Here is a 5,106-nt window from a genome sequence, read left to right as displayed (position 1 = left end):
CCAAGCAAAAGATTTGCTCTTTTGCCCCCCATCGTTAGGAACTGTTAGGACTTTGTTAGGAGTTGTTAGGAACTTTGTTAGGAACTGTTAGGAGTTGTTAGGAATTGTTAGGAATTTTGTTAGGAACTGTTAGGAGTTGTTAGGAACTTTGTTAGGAACTGTTAGGAGTTGTTAGGACTTATAATACAGTCCATTAAGCGGAGGGTCAGGTCCTTCCTGCTGCAGTCAGACTGTTCAATCAAGCCTCCTCCCAGTAGTTCAGGTCTTCTGTGCGCATGAATGCTCTTAATTGATGACCTGAATGTGTGGCCTAAGGTGAAGGAATCTAATTCTGTATTTCAGGATTTGAAACGAAATCAGACAAAAATGGGCTTACTTCTAACGCTAGTATTAGCTAATTTAAAAAAAAAATAGGGGACAGTGAGGTACGCCGCTGCGATGGCCGAGTGGTTAAGGCGTTGGACTTGAAATCCAATGGGATCTTCCCGCGCAGGTTCGAACCCTGCTCGCAGCGTCTCTTTTCCTCAATTCGTCGAATGTCTTTGAAATGTTATACTGAAGGTCCTTACACACCGGGAGCGATGCGAATAATATTCGGATGCGAGTTTTGACGCACCTGTCCATACATATCAAGCACGGTGCGTTTTTGCGACTTTCAGAAGGGGAGGAAGACGCGTCCCAGAAGCGAGAAAGAAAAAAAAACAGAAAAAGAAGCGCAGCACATGAGTGCACCCAATACTACAAAAAAAGAGAACTTGGTGAGTTACACTGCTTGGTTCAGGAGCTTAAACTATACCACGGTCGCTTCAGAACTTATTTTCGGATGTCCGTCGGCCAGTTTGAGGTTCTTCTGAAACAGCTAGCTCCAAGTTTGAAGAAGCAAAGGACTAATTTCAGGGAGCCGATTGATCCGGAGCAGCGACTGGCCGTGTGTCTGAGGTAAGCAACAGTTGTTTATAATGTGCGTATTTAATGAGCGGAAACTTCTGTTTGATTGTTCACAGTTCTAGATGCGTGTACAAAAAACCGAAACACTCCGCCAATTCTGACAGTTTCTTTAAAAGCCTACACATGTCTGAATCTCAGAGATCACCGATTGTAAGCAGAAATCCAGTGTTATTGATTTGTCACAGCAGCAGCTGGAGCGGAGCTCTCCACAGAGCCCGTGCATCTTTGCGCGCACTGGCATCATAAACAACTAAACATTAATTGCCAGATCTGCCGGAATAACAGCATGTAAGTTAACACTGGTATTGGAAGCTTCAAGTTCGAGAAAACAACAGTAATTACTGCCAGAAATGAGGTTGAGGTTGTAAAAAAACAGCTTTTTTGCTTTTTGTCAAAGAGCACTCGGTTCTCCGACACCATGTTGGATATGCCGGTGAATGGGACATCGCAACAACACGCAATCTGATTGGTCAGACGTGGTCACAAAGAACGCGAAACTTTAGAAAAAATCGACCGTGATGCCAAAAAATACTGCAAAATTGTTGAGCGAGAAAACGTATCCGATGTGAACGCGTGTATTGACAGGATACAGGTTCGAAAAAAAATATTGACGTCCGAAAAAACCGCACGTAAAAAACGCACCCGGTGTGTAAGGACCTTGACGCTTGCGTATTCTTAGACTTATTTCCAGGAAATTACGTAACAAGCTTAGATAAAACGGCAACACTGAAACATTTTATCAGCCAAAAATGAGAAATGGTTCGAACTAACACAGTATATTCGAAGGAGTTACAAGAAAGGCACCGCTGGGATTCGAACCCAGGATCTCCTGTTTACTAGACAGGCGCTTTAACCAACTAAGCCACGGCGCCGCACGCTGTTGGAAGTGAATATAATTGTTTACATATTATCAATGCACGTTTTATGATGCTATGTATTTGTTGCAGACTCATTTAAGACTTTGATGCGTAATAGCATATTTTCGGTTTTGGATAAAACACAAGAAATGAGCTAGGCAACGTTCAAGTTTGACATTTTTTTGTTTTGTATTGAATTTTTAATACACAATTAGCATATGGTCGAGAGCCACAACATCAAATCTGTTACAAATCAGCAAAACGTTGCTGGGATCACTGTCAATGTCTTTACATTTCTAAAGAGATTCTTAAAGTACAGTTTATTTCCTTTTGTGGTTTCCTGTCTCCCTCTAGTGGGTAGAAAAAAATATTTAAAAAATGGGGTTACTGCGGTCCGATAGGCAGTCCTATTCCTCGATGCTATATAATATAAAAATAAAAATATTTAGTATGTCCCCAATGCATGATACATATATGTGTCAAATGCTGTATGCCAAAAATACCCAGATGTCTAACTACATCCGGTAGCATGCTTTTCTAGCCATTCTGACCCACTATGTCAAAATCATCATTTTTTTTTTAAGTGTTACTCCAACTTTTATGCTACAGACATCTCGTTGCATCCGTTAAAACCCTTTTTAATTCAGTCAGGTGTTTAACATACTGATCACTGAGAAAACGCATCCATGTCAGCTGTTGATAGTCACAACTTAACATAGACAGAGGATGTCTGTTTAACAATGAGCCAGAAAGCGAATTATTGTCTCACCAAGAAAACCAACAACATAGAAGTACGTCCACTATTGCTTTGTGTTTGTATTGTGTGTTAGTCTGTGCATTCAGTGGAACAGTTCCAGAACTGAACTTCAAGCTCTGCTCTTGAACTGTGTGTTTCTGGTTTGTTCACAGAAACACACACAGACCCACATAGGCCTCCCATCACAGCAACAGGCAGCACAACATTAGTTTGATTTGACAACATGTACCAGAGCAAACTGAAGCCACATGATCAAAATTACTCTCTCACAGCTGTGGATCGAAGTTTATTTTTTTTCACTTCTTACAAAGTTCAAGAAATAACCTTCACAATTCGCAAACTCATTCCTTATTCCTTCTTCACCACCCACAAAACACTGTATGTCTTTAGCACCCTTTTCACATGCTAACAGACTGGTTTAAAGACTACTATAGAGATTTTAAGAGTGTTTATAATAAAATTAAATAATCATTCCAGCGATGGAATGTTAATTTTTGATTCACACACACACACACACACACACACACACACACACACACACACACACACACATATATATATATATGGGTCTTGCAGAAGTTACCAGAGAAGGTGTGGTATGAATGAGATGACTAGAATACTGTCAGTACTGTACAGTCTGAAAGTGTTAAGTTTTTTGCAATCCTTAATGCATCCTTGTAAAATTTTTTGTTTGCTTCACACCTTTATTTTCCACAAGCAAAATATCACATGCAAAGATATCATAAATTAAGAAAATTGAGAATTTCTTATTCTTTTTGATAATATAAAATAATTGTCAGCGGTTAATGTTGTGTCAGTGGCGGCTCTACACAGGAGCCTAGAGGGGCCAGTGCCCCTGTCCAAATGTCGCTGGCCCCTGTGCTGATTATAGAATCTGGACAGGTCAAGGCCGTGGATCTTATCATATTTGAGGAACAGTTTGCCAGACAGCATCACCGCAGTATTCTGTTGCTGTAGTTCTAGGATTGGTTCTCAAGGGTTCTCAAGGGTTTGACGAATCTGTGATCATCGACATGTGGAGTTTGTGGGCTGGACAGGCAAATCTCCCAGTTAAACAGGATCACTGGTTAAACTGGAACACCAGCATTGGACTGGCAACTCTTACACACTACAGGCTGTAACATTTACAAATAAAACAATATAAAAAACAAACTAATCATCTTTGTGCAGAAGACCATACCATGAAGCAAGAGCGACATAACCATTGTGTCTAAACAAAATTGTCAAAACCTGTAACCCCAGCCAGAGATAACTGACATCCCGACAGTTATCACAAATCCTGTCATGAACAGGTGTTGTGCCAAAATTTGATTTTTGCCAGAAACTGATTTAGCTAAGCGCAACCAGTTTGTTTATAATCATCTAACGGTGATTATTTGTGTTTGCGTTTTATAGCCTCCTGTACATCTACTTGCCTTATATCGCTGTGCAATAGGCTAGTTGGTGATTTCAATCTGCCGTGCATTGTTTGCTTACCAAAAACTGATTCATGCCTCTGGTGTTGTATGTACATGAATATTTTGCTCCAAAATGACTTTATATAACACATCACAGTGACATTTGCAGGACTTGACTCCAACCAGTGCTTTATACCACTTGAAAAATGAGTAAAGGGCCATTATAATGTAAAAATCAAATCTTGCAAATGTCACTCTGATGTGTTATATAAAGTGATTTGGGGGCAAAATATTCATGTACATACAACACCAGAGGCATGAATCAATTTTTGGCAAGCAAAATAAGCTGATTTTTACATTGTAATTTCCCTTTTCTCATTTTTAAGGGGTAAAAAAATACTGGTTGGAGACAAATCCTGTAAATATTACTGTGTTGTGTTATATTAAGTCATTTTAGGGCAAAATATCCACCTATGTACAATACCAGAGGCATCAATCATGTTTTGGCAAGCAAAATAAACAGATTTTCACATTGTAATGTCATTTTTCTCATATTTCAAACCGTACAAAGCACTGTGTGGGGTCAATTTTTGTGTTGAGGGATCTAATGTAATGGTGCAGAAAAAAAGACTCTCCCTCGGTGACACATATCTTTATTAGCACAAATGCACGGCAGATTGAAATCACCAACTAGCCTATTGCACAGCGATATAAGGCAAGTAGACGTACAGGAGGCTATAAAACGCAAACACAAATAATCACCGTTAGATGATTATAAACAAACTGGTTGCGCTTAGCTGCGCTTTTCAACTGTGACGGCTGTGCGTGCGCGCTCCCGTGTACCGGAAATCAGTTTCTGGCAAAAATCAAATTTTGGCACAACACCTGCAGGGTACTCCAACAGCGCGAAGCGGAGTCCAAGTAGTGGCGAGCATGTGGTGAGGAGCGAGAAGCAGGAGGCATGAGGCAAGGCGTGAAGCAATGATCCAGCAGCCAGAGCCAGGCTTTTATCAGGCACTGATCGTAAATTTGCTGGAAGCACAGCCACTCGTCATTAGATTGATGAGCCAGAGCACAGGAGCAAGAGGGGGCGTGACAAATCCAGGCTTACGGATTCAGACTAAAG

At 40.5% G+C, this 5,106-nt stretch overlaps 2 non-coding genes across 2 annotated transcripts; one reads left to right on the top strand and one right to left on the bottom strand.

The window, feature by feature from the left end:
• The first annotated feature begins 432 nt into the window (after positions 1–432).
• On the top strand, positions 433–514 carry trnas-uga (transfer RNA serine (anticodon UGA)). Its single transcript has one exon. It is a non-coding gene; the product is annotated as a tRNA-Ser (tRNA).
• Positions 515–1,746: 1,232 nt separating this feature from the next.
• Positions 1,747–1,820, bottom strand: trnat-agu (transfer RNA threonine (anticodon AGU)). The gene has a single exon. It is a non-coding gene; the product is annotated as a tRNA-Thr (tRNA).
• Positions 1,821–5,106: the final 3,286 nt, after the last annotated feature.

The sequence above is a fragment of the Acanthochromis polyacanthus genome, chromosome 23, assembly GCF_021347895.1.
Source record: "Acanthochromis polyacanthus isolate Apoly-LR-REF ecotype Palm Island chromosome 23, KAUST_Apoly_ChrSc, whole genome shotgun sequence".
NCBI classification, from domain to species: domain Eukaryota; kingdom Metazoa; phylum Chordata; class Actinopteri; family Pomacentridae; genus Acanthochromis; species Acanthochromis polyacanthus.
Note: the sequence above shows the minus strand (reverse complement) of the source record. Positions and strands in the feature narration are given on the sequence as shown.